General features: G+C 45.9%; 1 non-coding gene across 1 annotated transcript; it reads right to left on the bottom strand.

Moving 5' to 3' along the window:
• Positions 1-4,170: 4,170 nt before the first annotated feature.
• LOC148161886 (small nucleolar RNA U3) lies at positions 4,171-4,383 on the bottom strand. The gene has a single exon (XR_015767290.1). It is a non-coding gene; the product is annotated as a small nucleolar RNA U3 (small nucleolar RNA).
• Between the last annotated feature and the right edge of the window lie 23,346 nt (positions 4,384-27,729).

The following is a 27,729-nucleotide window of genomic DNA, read 5'->3' as shown; positions in this document are numbered from 1 at the left end:
GTCTCAGTGAAACTTAATTCTTACTTAAGCTGGGAGACCAGGACAGGTAACAGAGGAACTTCTCCTTCCCTGCATACCTTTTTTGTGATCCTAATATCTTAGCCAATGATTTGTAAAGGAAAGAAGTAACAGAATTATATACCTGGGAAAAAGATTTGTCCCCAGGAAGGAATTTCTGGTATTTTTAACAGTGGAAATATCTACATTTGATCCAAAGTCTCCTAAAAAGTATTTATTTTTAAGTTGAACTTCTAATTTAAGTGTCCCCTGAAATTCAGATGTGCCTTCCCAGAGGGTACGTTAGGAGACTCCACAGGGAAGCTCGCAGCCAAGTCCTGTGTGGGGGCCGTGCTGCCATCAAGTGCTGAAGGAGTTTGGGAAAATCTCTTCATCTCTCTGCGCTCAGCTTCCTCATGTGTAAGATAAGGTTGTTATTCAAATTCTCCACGGTCCCTTCCTGCTCAGTTTCTCTGAGTGCACAAGGGTCTGCGGTGCCTTTGAAGCAGCCCTGGGGACTGCAGCTGAGACCTGACTTGGTCCCTTCACTGTGTGTCTCTTGCAGGAGCCTGAGCTGAGCCCACACTGAAAACAGAGAACAGAGGGAGCATTTGGGAGACAGAAAATCAGCAGGTTTGGAGGATGAGAATAACGCAAAGAAGGACAAGGCAATGGTGGAGCAGGTGGTTGCCCAAAGGAGGTAAGAAGAAGGACAAGTTGGGTCCAGAAAAATCAGGGGAAACTGAGGAATGCATACAGCGGCATCCAACTCTGCAAGGAGCAGCCTGAGCTGAGCAAGGAGAACGAGGAGAGTAACTTCGTCCACGGTGAACCTGTGCACCTCCCGAGGAGCCCCACAGAATGGATCGGGGTTGGTTTGTACTGCAGGGAAGCACCAGTTCCAAGAGGAGGAGGAGGAGGAGGGGCACCTGGGTGGCTACATCTTTAAGCGTCTGCCTTCAGCTCAGGTCATAATCTAAGGGTCCTGGGATCGAGCCCCGCATGGGGCTCTCTGCTCGGCGGGAAGCCTGCTTCTCCCTCTCCCGCTCCCCCTGCTTGTGTTCCCTCTCTCGCTATGTCTCTCTCTGTCAAATAAATAAAGAAAATCTTAAAAAAAAAAAAGAGGTGGACGATGTGACCATGAGGTTCTGCCCCAGACCCCTAGCTTTGACCTTGGAGCTCCCTCACGGTCGATGTTCTCCAAGTAAGTGTGGGCTTAGAGGGATCAGTGATGTTTGGATAAAGGTTGGACTTGTCCATTCTTACCACAAAGAGTTCTACCCTAAGGTCAGGAAGGGCCAGGTTAGGAGACCCTTGCCTCTGAGGCAGTGATACCAATTATATTCTTCTGAATTTATGGTTGTCAAAGACTTTACACACCTTTGTCTTGACCGTGTGTTGAGTGTTTCATTTTCCTTAGTCTCTGTTATGAACTTGGAATTCTGACATCAATAAGATTTCACAGAGGAGGTCAAAGCAGTGAGAGGAAGAATGCAAACAAAATCTTGTAGCTCAGCGCCCCTGGGTGGCTCAGTTCATCGAGAGCCTGCCTTCAGCTCAGGTCATGATCCCAGGCTCCAGGGATCAAGCCCCATTGAGGGGGGTGGCTCCCTGCTCAGCAGTGGAGTCTGCTTCCCCCTGTCCCTTCCCCAGCTGTTCTCTATCTTTCTCTCTGTCTCTCTCTCTCACTCTTGCTTTCTCCCTCACGCTGTCTCTCAAATAAATATATAAAATCATTTTAAAAACTGTTGTAGCTGTCCTAACCTGGGGTATGGTGGCAGTGCAGAGGATGGAGGGGGGAGGGGGCTAGGCCGAAGACATCTCTTCCTACTGAGAGAACCATTGAGAGGAATCCAAGAGGACAGTCCCTCTTCACCAGAGCTCACCACAGGGGAGTGTCATGGGGCATTGAGAGTGTAGGGCAGGCTCCTCTGGAAGGAAGGGTATTTGTTGCCTCCTGGAAGAAAGCAGAGAGCATTCATGCATGTATTTGGGACAGGAATGTAGTTGAGATTAGAAATTTGCCACCCCCTTTATCAGATCCATGAAGGAGTGTCTCTGAGAGCTTCCTCAGTGCTTGGTTTGGTCCTAGGAGTCATGAGTACAGAGATGAGTAAAACATTATCCCAATTGTCGTGGGCCTCTCAGTCTAGTAACCAGAAGTCATGAAAAGTGTAGTGGTGGTGGATTCCTTGGAGGAAGTGGCCAGTGCTGCCTGGGGATGGCCTGGTCTCCCTCCGTGTTTTCCAACAGCTGGATGACCTGTCCTGACCCAGGGACCCTGGGCCTCAACTCAATTTCAGCCTCTCAGGACACAGCCAACACCTAGGTTCCATGTAAACCCAAAGCAGTCAACACTATGAAGGTCTGCAGAGGAAACTGCTGGTATCAGTAGCTCCCCACTTTGTCTTGGCCAACTGGAAAATAGAGGCGAGTTCATTAAGTCTTGTAGGGTCATCCTTGCCCTAATGATCAGGGATTAGTCTTTCTCTCTGTTAAGTGAAATACTTTCTAGCTTCAGTATTCTCTCTCCACTTAAAAACTTTGGAACTATTGGCTAAAGTATAGATCAAGTAGCTACAGTGAAAAAGGGGTAAAGCAACTTCCAAGCTGCAGTGAGAATGCGCAGAAACTCTTATACTGAATAATAATCGGACAAATCACTTTTAAATTGCACAAAAGGTTTATACAGTAATTCTGGAATAGACAATGTAAGTCTGTCGCTTTCTCCTTCTTCTTAACATTGCTTTGATAATTTAAGATCATTTCCATTTCCATATAAACATTTGGATCAGCTTAGAAATACTTACTAAAATGTCTGCTAGAAGGTTGATTGGCATTGTATTAGATCTTTTGATCAATTTGGGAAGAATTGTCCTCTAACCATAATGAGTCTTCCAATCCACCACAAATTTTATCTCCCCATGTATTTAGTTCTTTAATTTCTGGAAGTAGTGCTCTGCAGTTTTCAGTGTAATGTTCTGACACATATTGTGTCTGATAAGACAATGCAATAGGAAAACTGGTCAAAAGACTTGAAGAAGAAATGCTTCACAAAAGAAGATACACAAATGGCCAAAAAGCACTTGAAAAGATGCTCCACTTGAAACCATTGAAAAGCATGAAGTTGAACATAAATCAAAAGGGATTCACTAATGTCTCTGCAAGGCTCCATCTTAAACTAAGTAACCTTTTCCTTGTCTTCTGCAAACCTCTGCTCCTCCCTTCTAAGCCTTTTGTTTCAGGAGCCTGGTACCACCCTAAAGACAGGATGAAGGAGGCTGGCAGCATGCACACAATTTCTGTCAAAATAAAACACCCCCCCGCCCCTTCCTTCAGGGGGAGGGGACTTACAGTTTTTGAGGGCCTTGGCCTGTTCTAGCCCCCTGTGCCCCGAAAAGCAATAAAGCTATTGTTCCTCAATATTCCAAACTCTGTCTTCGTCTTATATTTTGGCTCTGAAGCACAGAGGTCAGTTTTCGACGGTACACTCAGCCATTGGGAAGATAAATTAATACTACAGTGAGTTACCATTACACAACCATCCCCGTGGCTAAAATTACGAAGACCGAAAACATATGTGGTGAGGATGTAAAGTAACTAGACGTTTCATACACTTGTGGGAATGAAAAATGGTCCAACCACCGAGAAAAGCTGAACCACAGATAAACATTTACCAATCACGTGAACGGCCATTCCTCTCCTAAGGATTTACACAATATGGCCACACAGCAAACTGCACATGAATATTCATCATAGCTTTATTCCCCATGGCCAAACCCAGGAAACTGCATAGATGGCCATGAATAGGTGAATGTACAGACCAAATATATCCATACAGAGGAATACTCCTTAGCAATGAAAAATTCTGAACTGGTGATCCATTAGTAATATGGATAGATATAAGAATCCTTAGGCTGCACGGAGGAATGTAGGCATAAAAGAGTTCCATTTCCATAACGTGGTTAAAAATCAAGCCGTCTTTGATGCCAGTGGTTGCCTGGGGCTGAGGGTGAAGGCAGTGAGAGACTTCAATGGATCCACCCAAGGGAAGCTGTGAGGTAGAAGAAATGCCCTGTGTCCTGAATGGAGCAGTAGTGTCAATTGTATGTACATCTGTGAAAATGCATTTAGTTGTACAGTTTATCTTTTTTAATTTTTATTTGTTGAGAAAGCACTCACACTGCATCCTCTCTCTCTTACCCTCCAAAGGAGGAGAAGAACGATCATCAGTGGCAATGGGCAGCTGTGGAAACAACACCTAAAATCACGTTCATGCTCAGGAGAGAACAATGTGCCTCCTCCTTGAGGTTTCAGGTCCTCTACACGTTCAGAGAAAATTCTCTAGTAACAAACTGTAGAAATGAACTGGAGGGTATTATGCTAAGTGAAATTAAGTCAATCAGAGAAAGACATGTATCCTATGACCTCACTGATAGGAGGGATTCTTAATCTTAGGAAACAAATTGAGGGTTGCTGGAGTGGTGGGGGTGGGAGGGATGGGGTGCCTGGGTGATGGGCATTGGGGAGGGTATGTGCTATGGTGAGCGCTGTGAATTGTGTAAGACTGATGAATCACAGACCTGTACCTCTGAAACAAATAATATATTATATGTTTAAAAAAAGAGAGAGAGAGAGAAGCTAGTAGGAAGGGAAAAATGAAGGGGAGGAAATCGGAGGGGGAGATAAGCCATGAGAGAAGATGGACTCTGAGAAACAAACTGAGGGTTCTAGAGGGGAGGGGTGGGGGGATGGGTTACCTGGTGATGGGTATTAAAGAGGGCACATTCTGCATGGAGCACTGGGTGTTATGCACAAACAATGAATCATGGAACTCTACATGAAAAACTAATGATGTAATGTATGTTGATTAACATAACAATAAAAAATTTTAAAAAATAATAAAAAAGAGAGAGAGAAGCTAGTAGGAAGGGAAAAATGAAGGGGAGGAAATCAGAGGGGGAGACGAACCATGAGAGACGATGGACTCTGAGAAACAAACAGAGGGTTCTAGAGGGGAGGGGGTGGGGGGATGGGTTAGCCTGGTGGTGGGTATTAAAGAGGGCAGCATTGAAGGGAGCACTGGCTGTTATAGGCAAACAATGAATCATGGAACACTACATCAAAAACTATTGATGTAATGTATGGTGATTAACATAACATAATAAAATAAAATTAAAAGAAAGAAAGAAAGAAATGATCTCTGAAAGTACAGCCTTAATTGTACACTTTAAAGGGATGCCGTCTACTGTACCTAAATTATACCTCAGCAACATTCATGTAATAATCTACTATATTTCTCTATACTAGCAGTGAGCATTTAGAAAATGAAATTTTTAAAAAAAGGAAATGAAATTCAATAAACAGAGTGGAGATTCATGTCCACCTTCATTAAATGTATGAGAACACATGTAACAAAGATGCCTGAAAACTCTTGCTGAAATAAATTAAAGGATACTAAATAATTAGGAAAAAATATATCACATTCATGGACTAGACCACTCAAATTTGTTGGAACATCAAATCAGCATTATTCTGATTCATACTGGAGAAGGCAATTTGGGGGCAAATTTACAAGCTAATTCTCAAATGTATTTGGAAATCAACATACCTAAATAGCCAAGACAACCTTGAAGAATTAAATTGGAGAAATTTACTAAATTTTAAACCTCACCGTAAAGCTACAGTAATTAAGGTGCTCTTAATGGTGTAAGTAACACAATGTAAATATATCAATGTGAGAGAGCAGAGAGTAATAAAATTTCCTGATACGCATATACATTTTTAAAATTTTTCTTTTAATTTTACTTCTTTTCAATTATTTTCTTTTTAAGTAATCTCTGCATCCCACATGGCGCTCAAACTCAAAAAAAAAATAAAAGGTTGTGAGTTTTACCTGAGCACTGATTAGTACAGCTGCATGGGACAGGGAATCTTTACCAGGAGAGAGTGTCATGACAAAGGAAATTTTGATAAAGGGTTATATACCAAAATATATTTTTTACATAAAAAGTGACAAATTTTTATACAAAAGACATTGTAGAAAGTCACTGCATTTCCCGGTCTTAAATTTCTAGTACATGTAGGGCTGTATGGCTTTAATGTTATGGGAACCAGGGAAGTGTCTTCCTTTTTCTTATCTTTTCCAGAATGCTCCTTTTGGGTTCTTTTCTTTCATAAAGCAGATGTCCAATGTGTGCTTGGGGTGAAATAGAGCCCATGCATTGAGGTTTTGTGGATTCATTTTGACCTTGGTAAATGTGAAAGCATCGCTTCCTTGGGAGCCCAGGGGCAGGACCCACAAACATTAAAGGTGGACAATTGCCTTTATCAGTGCTACAGCGACCTCCTAAGTCTCTGGCTCCTAAGATCTAGGGGGGAACCTGTGCTGAAGAAGTGAAGAGGTGCTTCAGGGCACCACTTCCCCTGCCTGCCTGTTTCTCTCTCCTCAACCTCAGCTTCTATGCCACTGAACACCACTGCACACATCTACTGTGGACATCATCCATCATTGACCCATGACCTCGAACTGCCCATGTTTGCTTCCAGGAATACAACCACAGGTCAATGGCATGAGGTCAACTCAAAGAAATCTAGCAAGCCATGGTCCACCTTTTTAAAATTGTTCCAAATTTTTAAAAAATATTTTTCCAGTATAGTTAGCATACAGTTCCATGAGTTTCCAGTATATAACATGGTGATTGAACATTTCCATACATTGCCCAGTGCTCATTACCACAAGTACACTTCTTAATCCCCATCACCTCACCCATCCCCCAAGCCCCCCTACCCTCGGCAACCATCAGTTAGTTCTCTATAGTTAAGGGTCTCTTTCCTGGTTTGTCTCTCTCCCTTTTCTATTTCCTTTGCTTACATGTTTTGTTTCTTAAATTCCACATAGGAGTGAGATCATGGGGTATTTATCTTTCTCTCACTGACTTATTTCACTTAGCAGAATACACTCTGGCTCCATCTGTGTCCTTGCTAATGGCAAGATTTCATTCTTTTTTTTGGCTGAATAATATTCCATGGTATAAATAGATAGATAGACAGATAGATAGATAGATAGATAGATAGATAGATAGATAGATATAGATATGTGTGTGTGTATATATATATATATATATATACACACACACACACAACGTTGTCTTTATCATTCATCTGTTGATGGACGTCTGGGCTCTTTCCATAATTTGGCTATGCTGCTGTACAAAGGGCCCATGTATTCCTGCAAATTAGTGTTTCTGTATTTTGGGGATAAATATCCAGTGGTAGGATTAATGGATCTTAATCGTTCCTTTTTGAGGACCCTCCATACTGCTTTCCACAATGGCTACACCAGTTTGTATTCCCACCAATACTGTAAGAGGGTTCCTTTTCCTCCACATCCTTGCCCACACTTGTTGTTTCTTGTGTTTTTGATTTTAGCCATTCTGACAGGTGTGAGGTCATAGCTCGTTGGTTCTTTTTTTCTATTTCCTGATTTTACCTATTTATTTGAGAATGAAGGAGAGCACAAGTGGGGGGAGGCGGAGAGGGAGAAGCAGGCTCCCCACTGAGCAGGTAGCCCGATGTGGGACTAGATCCCAGGACCCCAAGGTCACCACCCGAGCCAAAGGCAGACGGGTAACGGACCGAGCCACCCTGGTGCCCTATCCAATTGTTTCGATTTGCATTTTCCTGATGAGGAGTGTTGTCGAGCATCTCTTCATGTGTCTGTTGGCCATCTGGATGTCTTCTTTGGAGTAATGTCTGTTCATTTCTTCTGCCTCTTTTTAAATTGGATTATTTGTGGCTTTTGGTGTTGAGTTGTATAAGCTCTTTATATATGTTGGATACTAACCATTCATTGGATATGTCATTTGCAAATATCTTCTCCCATTCAGTACGTTCCCTTCTACTTTGGTTGATTGTCATAAAATGGCTCTTTATCTCTCTTCTGTTAAATATGAGGGTGAACCAAATAAACACAATATGGCATCGAGGTTACAATCTTTCCAAACTTAGTGGTCACTATATATATTATGCATCTTACTAATGCACAAATTAATCCTTTGACAATTTCAAAAGATCTCTTGTGAGAGGTGAATGAATCCATAAGTGACATGTAATGTGGTGTTCAGTGACATTACAAAAACAACAAAGAAAACAGTTCACACATAGTGGAGGAGTCTGGGACATAGGGATGTCAATATCAGTTTAATGAAAAGCCACAAATGGTGTCCCAGTAAGGCATAAGACGTCTCATAACATAGGTGTACAGCCAGAAGAATATTGAGAGTCAGGACAAAACATTTTGAAAAATTAGTATTTTATTCACTTAGTTTAATACTCTGCCTCTTGCCCTATACTTTTTATGGATAGAGAAAAAAAAAAATAAAGAAGACCCAAAGAGGAACATCATGACAGTCTGGAATTGGCAGTGTATGTGAGTGTATGTGAATGTATGAATATATATGAATACAAATAAGCCATTTTCCAGCTCTGTCCACTGGAAATGCCTAAAAATAAACCAATTGCAATGAGTGCCCGAGGAGACACATTTTGATCTGGGAGTATGGTTTCCCAGGAAACAAAACCACAGATTCTTAGAGAAATGACCGAGACCAGGCCAGACGCAACAAATCTTCTATATGAGACACAAACACCTCATCATACTGATATTAGGAAAGTTCTCAAAACTATGAGGGTCTTATCAAAAGGATATGAAAGCCAACCTGAAATCACTTTCACTGCTAAAAGAGAGGATAAATGGAGCACTCATAAGTCCATAATACAGTGGTTTGAAACACTTCGATATGACTGAAGCCTTGCTTTCATATTAACACAGTAATAAAAGAAAATGAAGAGGAAAAGAACGGAACTTACAGGTTCCCGTTAGAGATGCTAGGGGACCAGAGTTTTCCTTACAAAATGTACCGCCAGGTATATAGTATTGGGGGGAAATTTCTTTTCCTGCAGGTGTTCATACAAGGCTTCTAGGATCCAAACCATGATGATGAAGGATCATCATTTTGCTCCACAGAATCAATGGATGGATGGGCCTTGAACATAAGGGGACCTGAGGTGCTTCCTGATGGAAGCGCACACAGCACTTGAGAGGAAGTCTTGCCAACAATTCAAACCTGAAACTGATCAGTTTCTACGTCTGCCAGGTCCGACAGAGCAGTCGTTCCGATAATATTTGGAATGCAGTTAGCAGGACCTCTTTCCTTAGAAATGCATTTTAATTATATTTCATTTACAGCTCCCTTAAATGTAAACTTAAAACCTGAAGAAATACAGACGATTTTTCTATTAATCGCATCTTTATTACTCTGGCAGAATTCGGTTTCCCTTAATGTGAAGCATTAAGCGGCAAGATGCAAGATTATTTTGGATTGTTGTGCGCTTATACTTTTTACTTTTCAACGTTCCTGCCAGAAAATGTTAAATTCCATGTGTGGCTTGCCTTTTCTTTGTAATAGCACTGTTCTCCACGAACAGTGGAGATTCCACCACGAAGTAAGAGGAAGTATGATGGACTGTGTTAAAGTATATCTGGCTATAATGCATTCCGTGGCCATGCTCCCCCACAAACACCTCAGTATTTTCAAAAATGATTAACAAAAAAGGAGAGAACAAGAGCTGGAGAGGGCGAAGCAGAGAGTGAGAGCCAGAGGGAGGGGGAGGGAACGAGGGAGGAGGAAGGAAAGGGAGAAACTGAGAAGAAATCTACACATTGCTAGGAGGCTTGAATACAGGTCCTACTCATGGGAGCGTGTGCATTTTATTTGGATCCTGATACAGAGAAAACAACTTAAAAACAACAATGGGAAATTTGAACACTATGTATTTTACATTACATATTTTAAATTAATTTATGAATATTTACAAGGTTATGATGATAATACTTTAAAAGGGTTCTCATTTAGGGAAACATACAGATACAACTGCAAATGAAATATGGTGTCTGCGATTTGCTTTAAATAATAAAGGACAGGGGCGCCTGGGTGGCTCAGATGGTTAAGCGTCTGCCTTCGGCTCAGGTCATGATCCCAGAGTCACGGGATCGAGCCCCACATCGGGTTCCTGGCTCAGCGAGGAGCCTGCGTCTCCCTCTGCCTCTCTCCCTGCTCATGCTTTCTCTCTCTCTCTATCTCTGTGTCTCAAATGAATAAATAAAATCTTAGAAAAAAAAAAAGAAAGAAACCCCAACCTTTAAAAAAATAATAATACAGGACAAAGTAAGTGGATGGGATTGTATTAAAACAAGGTCAGCCCTAAGTTGATAACTGTTGAACCTGGCTGATGAGGACGGGGATGTTCTGTTCTACAATTCTGTCTACGTGTGTGTGCTACTGACAGTCTGCATCTAGAAAAGAGAGATAAAGAGTACCAGTCCACTGAGAATAATGGCAGCTGAATCTCTCAACACATGACTTTAAAGGGTTAGGGATTAACCTAGAGAGTCAGTAACACAGCTCATAACCCTGTCCCCGAACAGCCAGGGGCCAGAGAGAAGTGTGGACTCCAGATGGTTAGTACTTAGCCGGGTCTGGGAGCCAGAGACAGCAGGGCAGTCAGCACAGACCAGGCAGGCACTTAGAGGAGAGGACTTCAGGGAGGGCTTCTCAGCGGGGAACACAGGTGAATGATGGCAGAAAGAGAGTGGGAAGAGCTCAGAGGGTGCCTGAGACCTGCTGACTCCAGCTTCGGCTACTTGGATCCGAAGGAAGGGGCTGCATGGTGTGCAGGACAGAGGTGGCCCTCGGGGGAGGGCCAGACCTGGATGAAAGTAGTGTCCTTTGGAGGCTTGTGGTAAAGACAATGAAGCCACTGGTAGAAATGAAAGGACATACTGGAAGCAAACAGGATCCCGGAGCAGAAGACAAATGGCCCCATCCCCAGCTATTTACATCTATTAGAACAATTACACCAAAGAGAGGGATCCAGACCTCAGGAATCCACAAAGCTACTCAGAGCACTCATTCCTTCCTACATGGAACTTTTGTTTCTCATTCCAGCAAACCCAGGTGTGTTAAAGGGAAAATGATAGAGCAGACCGGTGTTCCAAGGTGACAGAAGAAAACAAACAAGCAGAAATAGAGAGTCAAACATTTCAGCTCAGTAAAGATCCCCCCTGAAATCAATCACAAAACATAGGAAAACTAAAATGGTTAAAATGACACCCCGACCTGAATGAAATGTGCGAACAAGCATTTGTAGCCGTGAAAAGGTAAAAGTTCCCTTAAACACACGACTCCAAAGAGAAGTGGGCAAGAAACAAGAAATGGGAAACGAGAATTGTCAAAACTGGGAAAAAATTGAAGAAAATTTCTCGGGAAAGAGGCTGATCCACAAGATTCATAAGGGCAACATTCGTGCAAAATTAGAGTGGACTTTGAATACTGAAAAGAAAGCAGCCAAGAGAACAGAAAATGAACAGAAGATAGTGAGACAGGATCAGAGAGAAAGTCCTGGATGCCTGCGGGAGACGGAAACAAAGGAGTCAACAATAAGACCTATCCTCATAGAACTAATAGATATTATTTTATTTATTTTATTGTTTTTTAAAGATATTTTTTAAGATTTTATTGATTTATTTGACAGAGAGAGAATGAGAGAGAGAGAGCATGAGAGGGACGAGGGTCAGAGGGAGAAGCAGACTCCCTACTGAGCAGGGAGCCCGATGCGGGACTCGAACCCGGGACTCCAGGATCATGACCTGAGCTGAAGGCAGTTGCTTAACCAACTGAGCCACCCAGGCACCCCAGAACTAATAGATTTTAAAGAAAAAGAAGAAATCTCCTCTGAAGCTACAGACTTGCCCCCCGCCAACCACCAAAAAACCCCAATTTATATCCACTGGAAAGAAAAACAGTTTACATTCTATATCCCAATCAAACATACAAAACAAGGCAATATATATATTTTTCTTTTAAAATTTTGTATTTAAATTCCATTTAATTACCATATACTGTATTATTAGTTTCAGAGGTAGAATTCAGTGATTCAGGGCACCTGGGTGGCTCAGTCAGTCTGCCTTGGGCTCAGGTCATCCTGGGATCAAGGCTCATATCCGGCTCCCTGCTCCACAAAGAGTCTGCTTCTCCCTCTCCCTCTACCCCCTCACCTGCTTGTGTTCTCACTCTCTCATGCTCTCTTTCTCAAATAAAGAAATAATTTACAAAAGAATTCCGTGATTTGTCAGTTGCACATAACACCCAGGGTTCATGACATCGAATGCCCTCCTTAATGCCCATCACCCAGTTTACGCCATCCCCTACCCACCTCCCCTCCTGCAACCCTCAGTTTCTATTCTATAGTTGAGTCTCTTATGCTTTGTCTCCCTCTCTTGTTTTCCTCTTTTATTTTTCCTTGTCTTTCCCTATATTCCTCTGTTTTGTTTCTTAAATTCCATCTATGAATGAAATCATATGGTATTTTGTCTTTTTCTGGCTGACTTATTTCACTTAGTATAATACCCTCTAGTTCCAACCATGTCGTCGCAAATGGCAAAATTTCATTTTTTGGTGGCTGAGTAATATTCCATTGTACGTATATACGCCACATATTGTTTATCCATTCACCTGTCGATGGACATCGCAACTCTATCCATAGTTTGTTGTGGACATTGTTCCTATGAACATTGGGGTGCAGGTGCCCCTTCAAAACACCATGTTTGGAAGAAAAGGTGAGTATGGCAGAGGGGGAGACGAACCATGAGAGATGATGGACTCTGAAAAAGAAACTGAGGGTTCTAGAGGGGAGGGGGGTAGGGGGATGGGTTAGCCTGGTGATGGGTATTGAGGAGGGCACGTTCTGCATGGAGCACTGGGTGTTGTGAATAAACAATGAATCATGGAACACTGCATCAAAAACTAATGATGTAATATAAGGTGATTAACATAACAATAAAAAAATTAAAAAAAACACCATGTTTGTATCCTTTGGATAAATACCTTTTTTTTTAAATAAATAAATTGCAGCTTAATAGGTAGCTCTATTTTTAACTTTTTAATTTTTTAAAATATTTTATTTATTTACTTGCCAGACAGAGAGCACGGGTGCACAAGCAGAGGGGATGGCAGGCGCAAGGTACAGCAGGCTTCCTGCTGAGCAGGGAACCTGATGGGGGGCTTCACCTCGGGACCCAAGGATCATGACCTGAGCAAAAAGCAGATGCTTGACCAACTGAGCCACCCAGGCATTCCTATGTTTCACTGCTGGAGGAAACGTCAAAGTGTTTCCCAGAGTGGCTGCCCCAGTTTGCATTCCCACCAACAGTGTGAGAGGGTTCCCCTCTCTCCCTCTTCTTGCCAACATCTGTTGTTTCCTGAGTTGGCCATTTTAGCCATTCTGACTGCTGTGAGGTGGTATCTCACTGTGGTTTTGACTTGAATTTCCCTGAGAAAGCACTCTATTTTTAAAGCTCAGTCAAAACTCATTGTGCCAGTACTTTCTAATCAGCTAGATGTCCATGTACACAGGCAGGAGAAACAGTGTCCGATACGCAACCCCCAAGGAGTCCTGATTCCATCCCTAGGAGACCTTCGAAGGTGAACTTCACCTGACGAGAGATGACTGAGGAAATTTCGACTTTCAAACAGCTGATCACTGTTGAAGCTACTTAACTGTGGATCTAAAACCAAAATCTGGGGGTGGAGCGTGTGGGAAAAATAGGATGTAAATGGCATCTGTTTGGCTGGTTTCCACCCAGTGAAAACAAGAGCATAAGAAGAGGCAGGTGAAGACAGAAGGAAAGAGAAAATAGAATAATGTCAACGGTTTGAGGTTAAGAGATCACTTAAAACTTAGAGACTGAATGTGAAAAGTTTCAGAAGCTAATAAGGAACCAGACATGTCCAAAACCTTTGGGTGCAGGGCTCAGCCCTACCTACACAACCTTCCTAAACCCCAGACTCACATATAGACACACATAGGTGCACACACAGGAAAGAAACCCCGTACCACAGAGAGACAAACACAGCCAAAATTAGTTCCCCGTAGGGTACGTTTAGCCGAAAAGAGACGGAGACTCAGCATTAAATATGACGAAGAGAACCAAGAATATTTCCATTACTGTGTATCCAGATCCACCAAATCACCACGATAGGAACAGATTAGAGCATCCAATGTAAAAAAATCATGAGTCCATGGGATTGTCAAAACAAAAACTTTAATGATAATGAACAGGGAGGGAATGTTCTTTTCCACATCACATTGCCAGCAAATACGCGTTGTATAGGAATGGCACGGTTAGAATTCTTCCAATGTACAAACACACACAGGGTTAGGACACACCGTCAGGATCCTTAAAGGATGGCGACGTTTTAGAGAAAGACTGTAGAGAAGAGGGTCTGCATACATTCTCAGAGTATCACTTACCAAATCACTAATTTTATAAAGAAAATCAGGTGTCTCGCTCTGCACAGATCTGATAGGCCCTTCCCTAGCAAAGTAAGCAGTGCTGCTATCACAAGAATGGTGGTGGGCCCACGGGACACTCGTGCTCTCGGGGTAGGCTGAGCTAGGACACACACAGCGGGAACTATGCAGTGTCCTGGCCAAAGGGTTAGGCTGAATTTAATCAGGAGGACATGATCAGACAACTTCAGGATGTAGGCCATTAAGCTGGACTTTTGGCCTGTCCCCTACAAACAAGGGAATGTCACCATCACCACAGACAGCCACCTAAAGGTGAGGAGATGTTTTGCGTTCAAAAGGACTAAATAAATACAGTCACACGTTCTTTTTACTCCTTTGAAACCCAAAATATCTCTTCTCCTTTTGGTTGTTTCTTATTTGTGGTGACATTGACTGTTTGAAGACACAGGCCAGTCATCTTGTTCAGTGGTCTACATTCTGAACTTGTCTGATAACTACCTCGTGCTCAAATTCAAGCTAAAGCTCTCCAGCAAGAACACTGCATCGTTCACGCCGGCTCCTCATAGCGCAGCCCACCTGGTGGCCCAGAGTGTCCAGTCTGACATGTGGTCTTTTTCCATGGTGCTCCTGACTCTGATTCTCTGTAGGATGAAATTTAGAGCAGCGAGACTTATGGTCTCTCAAAACTGTGTGTGATCTACTCAGGCATTGGTCTCCTTCGCTATCGATCGCAACTGCAGCTGAAGGGCTAGAATTTCTCTCCTCAAAGCGGTCTTTTGTAGCCAACGTCATACAGAATGGCTTGTGATCGTGCTGTTGATTCTCAGCAAAGGATCCCTCCTGTGCTCTGTTTGGCCTTTAACTTGATGTGCTGCTCTAGATTTACTTCATCAAGTGGAAAATATGGGGTTTTATGATGGGGTTTTATAATGGGGTTCCATTCAAGTGAAGAATCTCTTTTCTTCATTTCTGAAGTACTTGGTATCTGAGAGAGGAAGAGAGAGAGAACTCAACTGTGAGTCTTGCTCAGATCCTGCTGATAGCTGAGCCTGGAGGGGTGGCTACATGGTGACAGAGGCCAGGTGCAACTTGAACCCTTGTCCAGAGAAGAAGCTGAAGGGGGAGCCGCAGGTAGGCTGAGCGGGAGAGTGAGAGCCACAGGTCAGAAGCAATACCTCACCAAACTGACAGGCAGCCTGTGTTGCAGGATCCAGGGACCCCTGTGCTCCCCCAGCGGGAGCCTGGTGATATCACAGCTCAAGGCTGCTGTGAGCTTTTGCCAGATCCCAAGTACCTCTCCCTCAGCAGCCACTTCACTCTTGAGCCCCCTTCATCAGAAGCCAAGTGATGGCTTTCTCACGCCTCCCAGGGAGGGATGCACCTAGCACCCACACATACGTTCAAACACAGAGTGCTGTAGGAAGGAGGGGACCCTTGGCAGACAAACACACCCCCTTCTCACCCTTGTCCCGGTCTCCTGAGAAGAAGTCCAGGCTACGGAATGAGTCCCAGACTGTGAGAGCCAATAGGGGCCTCTGAATATCTCCAAGTTCCTTTCTGCCATGTGCAGATGAGGAGCCGTGGTCCAAGGACTAAGGACCCCCTAAAGCCATGTGACCTGTGACTGAAACCCCTGGACTGGAACTCAGGCTCAGGCCCTGTGCAAACATGTGGGTGAAGGGAGAGCAAAGCCTCTGATCTGGAGTCGTGGGCCGGCAGGAGACACTGTTGGTCACTTGGCTGGACAGGAACAAGGCCAGAGGGGCTGAGGGAAGAACCCAAGAATGAGAAACTCAAGGGCGAATCCACAAAAAGAGAGCAGGGGTGTAACCATGGCCCTAGTCATTTTCACTCAGCGACACCCACATCCTCGGAAGGTAATCTCAGCAGGATAGACCTCAGGGCATTTCTAGGAATATGCTCATTACCTAGACTCGCAAACGCGGAAGTGAAAATGAGAAAGCATTAGTTTGAGCTCTCTAGGGCCTCATCCCTTCTTTTCCAAACTTTTCCGAAGGAAAGAGCCTCTCAGTGTTCACTAGTGTAAAGAAGGGCCTGCAAATGGATTAATAGGGGAGTGAGACCTAAGCTTCTTTACCGAGATGGTGGAAAAGGACAAATTTGGAATAAAATATTGTCTTTCAGTCTGCACTGAACCTGTCAGGGGCTGTGCAATCCACTCAGTGACCAGGGAACTGTCGTTTGCATTGTCGTAGGAGGAAAGAAAGCACTCAATTCCTTCACCTTTGATCAGGGAAGGGATTAGGTTTTGGACAGTGGCTTTTTATGCAATATGTAATTCTCCTGTATCCTATATTAGAGGGGCTGAGGAGAAACCTGACTCCAGCGGGTCCAGTGTGGCACTCCCAGCTGTGACTTGGGTTCTCATTTAGACTTTGTAAGGGGGGCTCTTTCTCCTCAGCTTTAACACTTCTTATTCACATGGAGAAGTTGAGGGTTATTTGTCCTCCTAGGTCAGATTTCCCGATAGACCCCCGAGGAGAATCCTTGTGCAAGGCACTCATTAAGACAATGCTCCTGGGAGAACAGGGCCTTGGAGTTGGGGAAGCAGGGAAGGAAGGCAGAGGCCAAGGAATTATGCGATTTCCCGCAAAGTCCCACTTGCGCGGCGACCTGTGTCAATGATGCCGCTCGGCTGAGGACGGCCAGCTGCAACCAGGTGATGGAGATGGAAGGGCCTTTGGGCCACTGGTTTCTGATGAAGGGGGCTCAAAGGCGAGGAGGCAGCCCCGTGGGAAACAGAGGTGGCACCAGCTGTGAGAGTGTCCAATCGAGGAAGAGAACAGTGTGTGTGTTTGGGGGTGGGTGGAGGTAGAATCAGAAGGAGAGCAATAGGAATCCATGCCCCAGAGCTACAAATGTGTGATTACCTCTGTGCCCTAGCGTGAAGGCCACGGAATATGCATGCGAGCCTCCACTTGCGAAACTGCACTTTTCTCTTGATAATCTTCCGTTTCATGGCACCGAGGGCTTTCATTGGGCTAAAGACTTGACACGCACACTGGCTGTCCTTCGATCCCTCTGTAGTATCACCGTCCGGCATGGGAGGGTTCTTCATGCAGATGGAAGCTTCCAAACCCAGCTCTGAAAAGAAAAGCACATTAACAGGATGCGCTGTTATTCATGATCTTTCTGAGCCTCCACCTGCACTGATGCCAAAGAAGGACGGTGGGCAGAATGAGAAAGGCCATCCGACAGGACAGAAGAAAGGAGAAGCCAGTGGACAGACTTTGATTATTTCCTGTTTGCTTCTTCTCTCTCACACTAGTCTGTAAGGATAAGAGTGCCACGAGGCCAACGTGCTCACAATCGACAAAAGTGAAATCGAGCGAAACAGAATTGGTAAAGAGAAGTAGTTCCGGGGAAGAGAAGACAAAGGCAAGGAAATCATGCTGGAACGAGGCTGTACAATTGGAGGGAAGAGATTATAGAGACCATCCAAAGACCAAGTTGAAAGGAAGCCTTTGGGGAGCAACCAGGGAAGAGAAAGCTGGGGAATTTACACAGCACGCCCCAACGTGTGGTACATTTCCTATAGGAACACCGGGTATAATATATGTCATGTATGTGACTAAAGATATAAAGGTGTGTGTCTGTATGTACGTATGTATCTAATGGAGAAAATGATTAAATAGAGGTTGGGGGACATGGAACATGACATTCTAACCCCCTTCCTGGTCAGCTGAAAGTGGAAAAAATACACAAATTCAAGAAGAATGAGAAAAGCAGTGGTGAGAAACAGGTGACCTGTTCAACACCATGGATGGATTTCAGGGGGAGCAGGTGGGAACAAAAGAGAGTAAAACCACCTGCCACAGAGAGATAGTTTGTATTCACCCCCATTTCATGAGTTGAAACCTATGTGATGTGATTGTAATGGGATGGTGTTGTGGGGTGAGACTTTGGGAGACAGATCATCCCATAAACGGGACTCATGCCCTACAAAAAGGCCCCACAGAGCTCTCTGTCCCCTCCGCCCTGTGAGGACAGAGCAAGAAGGTGGCCACCTCTGAACCAGGAAGGCAGTGTCAACAGCCCCGAATATGCACCTAGGTGGTTTGTGGATCTACCGCGCCTGCAGAACTGTGAGCTATTGATTTCTGCTGTTGACAACTCAGCCTGTCTGTGGCATTTCTGTTATAATCGCCGGAAAGGACAAAGAACCTCGCATGGAGCCTGGTTTCCTGCTCAGGCCTCCGTGGAAGGTGAGTCACCGGGAGAGGGACTGAGCCAGCAAGGTGAGTCGGGACCCGGACCGTGGGCGACAAGGAGAAGTGACAGAGAGGCTCAAGGGGGAAGACGGTAAGTAGGTCCCGTTCAAAGGCCCTTGTTGGGGCTGTGCATCCCCGAAAACTCACTGAGCTCTTTCTCGGGGGCCTCTCCCTGGTGCCACCGAGCTGCTGCTTATGTCTCCGCCACGTGGGAACGGCGCCTCCCCATTTCTCAGGTAGTTCGGCGCCTGACAGAGGAGTCCCGGGCCACCCCAGGCTCCAGGAAGGGACACTGAGTGCGGGAGGGTAAGGAAGACACGACCCAGGGGAGGGTGGAAAAGCTCAGACGTCAGGAAATCTGAGCAGAGGCGGATTCTGATGAGCAGGAAGCTGGGAACGAGGCCCCAGAGATGAGGGGAGATGACGAACTAGACGGAGGATCAGAGGAGAGAGTGACGTGTGCACTTTATGTAAGAAAGTGGCCCCTTATTTGTTTAGAAAAGGGAAAAAACAGAAATAAGCCGGAGACCAGTATTTCTATTGTGAATGTGAGCGCCAAACAGAGAAGATGGGCTTGGAGATGCTGACGGAGAGAAAATCGGGCACAGGAGCCTTCCTGAGAAAGCCAGTGGAGATGGGGTCCGGGGAAGTGGGGCCAGTAGGAACCGCTCCACCCCCATGAATCATGCCCTGACACCATTTTCCAAGTGTGCAAGCACCACAGAGACCCCAAAATTAAACATGACAAATTCATAGATGTTATCAAGCAATTGTTGTTGAATCAGCCCCCCTAGCAACGATGTGGTTTCATGCTCCCAGCATTGATGGAACGGAGATACCATCTGCACAGGTTCCGATGAGGGGACCGAGGGGACAATACGTAAGAAGATGACTAAGTTAAACAGCCAGGAAGTCGCAAGCCCAGGCCCTGGGACACAGCTGCCACTAAACACAGGCTCTTGCTCACCTCGCTGTATTGGAGCATCGTGGGGTTCGACCTCACCCCACTGCGGCCTCCAGCCATGAGCCGGTGATGACCAATGCGGGGACCAGAACGGCCTACTCCTGTCCCCACTCACCTTGGAAGGGCGGCCATTGGTTCCCAGGACCCAACTCGGCGTCCAGGCTCCCGAGGGTGCAGGAGAGGCCGAGCCTGGCTCTGTTGTCACCACAATCCAACTGCTGGTCCAACTGCAGTGGCAGAATATTGGCCACCTGGGTGCTTGGCTGTGTCCGTGCTCCTGAAGTCTGCACCTCTGCCCTTTGGAAAGTCCAGTTTCCGCTTGATGGCCCTTGGTGACAGGGAGCCTGCATCGGAGCTGAAGCAAGAAGAGATCTCAATGGGCTCAATCCCCGGGCTCCTTAGCTGAGCACTCCCAGACCACCCATGTCTGATGTCCCCGTCTGCCTTTAAGACCACACTGTGAGGAAGCACAAAGGCACACATGATATGTATGAAGGAGATGTCACCATTATGTCCCAGCCTGGGGATGCTGGGATGGCAGGTTCCAAGCCAGCAAAGTCCCTGAGGTGAAAATACCCCCTTGACGCCACCGGGCCTTTGGATGGGCACATGAGTTCATGCCTATCATTCAGTTAGTAGTAACCTTGGTCCTACAGCCTAGGGAGAAGATCCTAGAGAGGCCTCAGGGCATGTGGAGAAGGAGTTGTCGGTTGTTTCCCCCTCAAGAAAACGAACAGGGAAACAAGTTCGACCTCCAGGCTTCAGGTACCACTAGAGAAGGGAGTTGCGAAGGGTACCTCTAGATGCTTTAGGTACCACTAGAGACGGGACCACGGACCAAGTTATGGGAACATTTCACAGCTCTGGAGCCTTTTGAGGTTTCTTATCTGCAATATCTGATTGCTTTCCCCCCACCCACACATCTGTATGCGATATATTCTATTGCCATTGGAGGAGGGGCTAACAGCTCTGAGTAACGTAGCAGCGGTCTGAGTCCCTTTGGAAACTTCCAGGCCAGAAGTACTATAGGATCAGACTTGTGGGTCTTCAGGGAGGGCATACAGCACCCAGTCCTCGCATCACACACCCCTCAGAGAGGTGTGGACCGCACTCCGTAATCAAACCCGCTCAGATTGCGACTGTGAAGGGAGTCCGTGTTCTCAGAGAGGGGGCTAACCAGAGACGTGCCACAGCCTCTCGCCAGAGCAGGTCAGCCTCAGCGGGGCCTGGCGGCTCCCTGCCAAGATTCCTGGTCCCTTGTGTGCATCTCATTCTCCCTAGTCTTTTCATCTGTCACTACAAACGATTCCATGAGTCTGTGACTGTTTAGCCTCCCTGGCAACGCCCTGTATCTCCTCTCACCGTGCGTTCTCCCACCTCCTTCTATCTGCTCTTTCCTGCCTGCGCTAGCAACGCCCCCAAGTCCTGTCCTCCCAAACGCCCACCGTGCTGGGGAACGCTCAGTCCCCTCTCTGCTGCACACACTCTCCACACCTCACCCTGCCTCTGGGGTCGCTTGGTCCTCTGGTCCCTCTCTGTCCTCCAGAATCACTTCTCCCCACCCCACACCAGGTGCCTCCCCAGCTCCCAGGGCTTCTGCCCCAAGCACGTCTCTCAGATGGGTAGGCCTTCCATCATTCCTCGAGGCACACTGTCACCAGTCATGGTTAAGCACAATTTAGGACATGTCATATGACTTTATGATACTTCCTACTGGGGGAAAGGCTAAATCATCTGCAATTAGCAAATCTGGTTGGAGAAGGAGTTGTCAAAACCAGGTTCCCCATTCTCAAATGATATCTTGAATGAAGGTCTAAGTGTGCTTAAAGTTATGACTCCTAATTTCCTCACGTTCTTTTATGGCTCTTTTCTCAACTACCAGGGTTCATTTAATCTACTCAAACAATGTGCTTTGCACATGCAGAAATAAAGGGAAAATATTTTATCAAACTCTGAAGGACCGTCCACTATTTTTAGTTTGGCTAGTGGGGAAAAGCCCTGGATGAAAGCTAAGGTTGGCACTTCCATGAGTTTGGCCTGTTTCTACAAGGGTTCTCCCTGTGCAGGCAGGATGGGCCTGAGTAGCCCTCCTGCGGCCCTGTTGCTGGAATCACAGCCTATGCACACTGATCACACGCTGCCGTCACAACCCCTACCCTGGACGGGCCGTGTATAATATAGACGCTGCATTCACTCATCTCAGCCCATCCACGTGGCTGAACGTTGCCCCCATGGTCCAGGGTGAATGGAAGGCCGTATCACACACACCTGCCTTCTGAGACATGTGTCTGAACCTTTCTCATCCCACTGCCCATGGGAACCCACACTTGGCCGTCAGCATCTCTGAGGGAATGTGCAGCCTTACAAGGGTGACAGGCAGCCAAGTGAGGAGCCTCCATGGGACCCCTGGTGAAAACAGAAAAGCCTGGGGACCTCTAAGCCCTGATTGCTTTGGGATGGAGAGCCTCTTTGAGACCTTGATCTCGCAGAGGGGCTGGACGAGCCGCTGGTTCTGCTTACACCACAGAGTGACACACAGGGTAGGGGTTGGCAGATGCATGGCTGAGTCACAGGGGTCTTTGGGACAGTCTTGCAACATTTTTGTTTACATTCACAACTGTTTCAAATAATTTGGTACAAAAGCAGAGATGAAAGTGTGAGCTCCATCCCCACCTACACCCTGACAGGACTGAGTTGAGATCAATGGACAGCCTGATCTGGTGAGTCTGATGTCCCACTACCCACTGGCCAGAAGTCTTGGGCAAGTGACGTGACCTTGCTGAGGCTCAGCACCCTCAGCTGTCACAGGAGGTGCCACATGGACTCGAGAGTGTCCCTGTGAGGACCCGATGCTTCCAGAGAAATAGAGGTGCTGCTGAGTGGGCACGGGAAGGGGCATGGTAGAGCACAAGAGTAAATAACTCTGTGTTTCATTTCTGCTTCCTGAATTGCTGTAACCCCTAGGAAGCCTTGGCTTCCTTACCCCTCGGGGAGGGATAGGAAACAGGGGAGAAAGTGGTCCTAGTGTGGAAAGGCTGTTACTGACCAAATAAGGTGAGGGACAAATCGTTTCATGGCCAATTTCACTATACAACATTGACACGGCAAGGAACATCTTATACTCCTTGCTGCTCCTTCAAAGTGATTTGATGAGCAAAGAAAGACTCCTAACGATGCCAATGCTTCTCCCAGAAGGGAAGGCCGAAAAATACCCTGAGTGGGAAGAAAGGGAAATTGGGTTTTAGCCTGCACTCCTGTGAGAGTGTGGCCCCAAGGGGGTCTTGCTCAGCAGGCAGCATTTTCTGAAGAATCTGGAGAGGGGAACAACTCTGCTTTGCTCCTGAATGAGGCCACGCCCACGTCAGGTGCACGGGCCATTGATCATTGATAGGACATTATGCCACTGAGCAGACACTTGACTGAAAACATATCCACATGGGGGAAAAGTCACTGACGCTGCAGGAAGGGTAAAAAGCACGCCATCCGTGGAGGATGGAAAACCGGGGCTAGGGCTCTGGCTTCACTGAAACCATGGTGCACAGACAGGATTCGAGGCTGAGGATTTTCGATCTATATGCTCCAGAGGAACGTAGGCACCCCAGGAGCAAAAACTTTAAAATCAGCAACAAATGCTGATTTCCGATGCTACAAATATGGAGCTGACTGGAAACCTGTGTGGAGAGCCAGAGACTTTGCAGGAAGCACACAGGAAATAGAACTGGCAACAGAATTTCATGGGTAGCACAGAATTCTTCTTGCAAGAAATAAAAAGAGGTCTGTGACCCAGATGTCTCCAGGTGAGATAGTGGTGGCTGAGTTTTTGCCCTTTTCCCTCCATTTCTCCTCTCCAACCTGACTTGGTACCAACAGCCTGCACTTGTGAGGGGGCCGGGTGACAGAGGGTAGTCTGAGACAGAAGGAAAGGAAATTTGTCTGATTCAAAACACACTTTTTTTTTTTTGAAGTAGTCTCCACAACCAGTGTGGAGCTTAACCTGGGGCTTGAACTCACAACCCTGAGATGAAGATCTGAGTGGACATCAAGAGCTGGATGCATAACCAACTGAAACACCCAGGTGTCCCAGTGTTTTCAAAATTAACTCCAAGGGCAAAGTTCAAACCAGTTTGAGTCTACAGGGCCTGTTGCCACGGGTGCATGTCTCAACCTATTTAGGTGGTTGGATACAGAGAAGACAGGCTTCCTTGGAGCCCCCGCCCCAGGAACCTTGTGCCCCTCACGTGGGAGTACTTACCATCTACATCCAGACCCAAGAAAGTTTCCAGAGTATCAAATATGGATGAGGCACTTGTATACGGCCTCCAGGTGTCTGGTAGGCCATGGCCAACTGAAGAAGTCAAACAACATTCGTCCAGTGAGTCCTGTGGGACTTCATTCTCTTCTGCTACTGGCAGCTCCCTGGGGAACCTGGTGTTACAGGGAGGACAGGAGATGCAACGAGAAGGTTGAGTCAACACGGAGTCCCAGCTGGTTTTGGTGGGGGGGGGAGGGACTGGTCACAGGAAACCAATGGGAAGTCCCCATCAAGGGAGATGAACCATTCTGCCTCTATCTGGGGCCAGAGTGTGGCTGCACTGGGGATAGATTACGGAGGCGGGGAGGGAGCGAGAGCAGGAGGAGCTCAGAGCATGGACAGAATGGGAGCTTAAGGGAAGGAGCCTGAACCAGCCCTGTGCACAACAGTCACAACACATAGCACACTCAGAAAACAATAAAACCGGCATCAACACTTTTGCATACATTTTGTTGAAATTTACAGAAATCACCAAGACAACCCCAGATTGGCAGCATTGTAGATTCCTAGAAAGCTCGTATGTCCAAGGCCTACTTGTCTAAATACTGAGACATGAATTTTCGTTTTCCTAAACACTTCCCTTGCCATGAGTTCCTGCCAACATCATAATGAGAAACCAGCAACGACAGATGGGCATTTTGGATGGATCCAATACAAAGTGTCCCTGTGACTGCTTAGGATACCTGCATCAATGGACAAGAGGTTCCTGCTTTTGGGGGGGGATTAAGAAAGGGGCCTCTAGAAGTACCACAGTGAAACAGAGAACACTGCTAACGGAAGATTTTGTGGGTGGCTGAATGGGTAAAATAGGTACGTTTAGCACTTTCTAGATTTGCCTAGATCTGAGATCACGAGATGTCACCATTGAATTAAAGCCCATGATTCTTCAGAGTTACCTGGGGCATATCCGGTCTTGGTCTTCCTCCAAAAGATCATTATGATTTTCTACAAACAAATACAGACCGGTCCAGTCACATAAACAGAACATTTGTATGTTAAAATTAAGTATCCAATACAACTAGTGCATGGGCATAATTACCCTTAGTGGGGCAGCAGGATACTCTGAGAGAAATCCTCCTGGAGGCCTCAGGTAGTACCTTGGGATTGTGCCTTGGTTTGCTTTCCTATACCATTGGGCATGAGCTCCCTAATGTGATAGGGCCACATCTCTAGTGTCTGTGTACAGAGTGAAACATCTGTTTTACCACAGATTCTGGGGAACAGCTTACATGCATTCTAAAACCTTACTGCAACAATCTCTCATTCCCTTATAGTATAGTATGAGATGCTCTAGGTGTGAGGGTTTAAGGGAATTTAGACACAAAGACCAGGCTGATGGATGGAATCTGCAAACCCTCACAGCAAAAGGAATCTATTGTGTACAGTCCTTTGTGCTACACAGACATATGAGCCATGCATGGGGAGGGGCGATGCCCAGGCTCAGCTTTGCTTCGAGGAAAACATACAAGGAGGCTGATGGTAGAAGCGTTGATGTGCAATACTCCGACGATGACTCAGTGTAGACAGACAACACAGAGGATACAGACACTGGGGATCGGTGCAGTGAAAGCAGGGAAATGACAAATCCAAAGATACAGGTAAGGCTGACAACATCTTTGGACAGGCACAAAAATTCAAGGGATGTTTTTCGGGTCTACAAAGGAGAGCAGTGCAGATAAGGAGAGGCATTTAAAGGAAATCAGGAACAAAGACAGACACCTCTGCATATGCAGCTCAAGTGAGAGTGAGTTCGTCACATCTGCCTTGACTCCAATGTCCTAACTTCTGTCAGGAGCCGTAAGCATGGCCGGAGATGAGGAACAAACGGTAGGTCCCTGACTCACCTGATGTCTATGGTGAAAAGTCTATCCTGGGGCCTGACTCAGATCCCTATGTCTAGCGGGCTTCTACACAGCGATGACACATCTCAACGGAACCAGAGGTTGGATACCAAAAATAGTGGGGCAACTTGGGAGGCCAGTTGGAGGTTTATCACATTGATAGTGGAGGACTCACGAGCGGCTTCCAGAGGAGAACAGATGTCCAGATTTTGGAAAGAGTGAATGTCAGCCCTCCTAGAATTCCCGTGGGGGTCAGACAGGCCAGGAAATGCTGAGGAAATCATATAGCATTCATCCAGTGAGTCCCATGGGTTGTCCTGCTCTTCCACCACTGGCAGCTCCCTGCTGAACCTGGTAGGGTGGGGAGATCTGAACATTAAGACAAGAAAGGTGGACCTCCCACCATCCTAACGGTTTTGATGGGCAGCTGGGAATTACACTCATAACAAAGGGGCACACCAATTTTTGACAGGAACAACTCTGCTCCTGTTTCAGGCGGCAGTGTGGTGCTGTGGGGGCAGTAGATATAGAGAACGGAAGGTGCTCAGGGCAGTGGCCACAGAACTAAGCTTCTGAGCAACAACCTGAACTAGTGTGGAAAGGAAGTCATGACTCACAGCCTGCATGGATAATCCTAAAGGTGACTTCAACACATTTACGTAAATGTTGTCGATACTACCTTCACTGACCAAGTGAACGCGGGTGTTAAAAGGCATCTTCAAAATGGAGACATCTTGTGTCTTCAGTGTCTCTTTCTCTAACTACTGTGACAGGAGGTGTTCTTTTCCTATAATATATCCTCAATGTGGTAACACCAAAGAGTTAGAGGCAGATATGCCTCTCACTCTGGTTTTACCAAAAAGAGAAGAGGGGAATGCGGAGAATCCCTGTGAAGGATTAGTTCACAAAGTTCAACTGACTGCAGGTTATTGAAATGGAGGGGTCAATAAAAGGAACGTAACCGTGTTACAAGGTGAAGACATACATCAAAGTTAAAAGAGATACTTTGTAATTGGAGAATGGATGCAATAGATATGTTCGGCCATTTCTATTTTTTCCTCGAGATGTAATCCTTCAGTTTAACCACTGAAATAACAACCCATGATTCATCAGAGTTACCTGGGGCATGCCTGGTCCTGGTCTTCTTCCTCCTCATGGTGGAATTGATTTTCTGTAATTATATAGAGACAGGGCTGGTCATGAATGAGATCCTTCTCGGTACGTTAATAATCCAGAGTCTCATGTTACCCACACACTCAGATACGTTCCATGTGAGAACAGGTTCAGTCAGAAGAATATGTCAGGGTGCCTCCGATATTGTCATGTGATAACTGGCTTGATTTCCCGGCCTGAGCCATTTGGAAAAATTTATTCTATCTAGGAGATTAACATCACAGTCTTCCCTGTCGTCTGTGCAAGCACTTGAACTTCTCTCTTTGACACAGATTCTGGGGAGCCAGCCTCCCTGCATTCTAAAAGGATCGCTGCAGCATTCACCCTTCTCTCGTCAGATAGCCTGGTTGTTGAAGGCTCAGTGGAATTTGTACACTGAGACTGAACAGATGGAATGCAACTACAGACACTCAAATTCAAGTGAGTCTTTGGTGCTACTCAGAACATTGGCCTGATTCATGTGGTGGGAGAATGCCAAGGCACAGCTCTGCTTCTGGAAACACACAATCAAGCTATGAGTAGAGACACTTAGGGTGGGTTTTCAGACAACTGTTTAGGAAGACAAGCCAACCTAAAGGAAACAGAGAATGGGGCTAAGAACAGCAAAACCAGTTAACCCTGGACAAGAATGCCAAGTGACTGCGGCAGGCACAGATTCTTAACGGACCCACCTCCGAGATGAAACGTAGAGCTTATTAGAGGTGAAAAGAGACATTTCATCCACATTAGGCCTGACAGACAGGTTTTATGGTCGTGTTGCGGAGGTGAGTTGAGCTTGTCGTGCCTGCCTTGGCCCAACAACGAAGTGACAGAGAAATCAAGGTAACATGGGCATGC

Source organism: Eumetopias jubatus, unplaced genomic scaffold, assembly GCF_037043125.1.
Source record: "Eumetopias jubatus isolate StellerSeaLion01/CBP00866 unplaced genomic scaffold, mEumJub1_p1.0 scaffold_39, whole genome shotgun sequence".
Taxonomy (NCBI): domain Eukaryota; kingdom Metazoa; phylum Chordata; class Mammalia; order Carnivora; family Otariidae; genus Eumetopias; species Eumetopias jubatus.
This window is presented reverse-complemented; position numbering and strand designations above follow the sequence as displayed.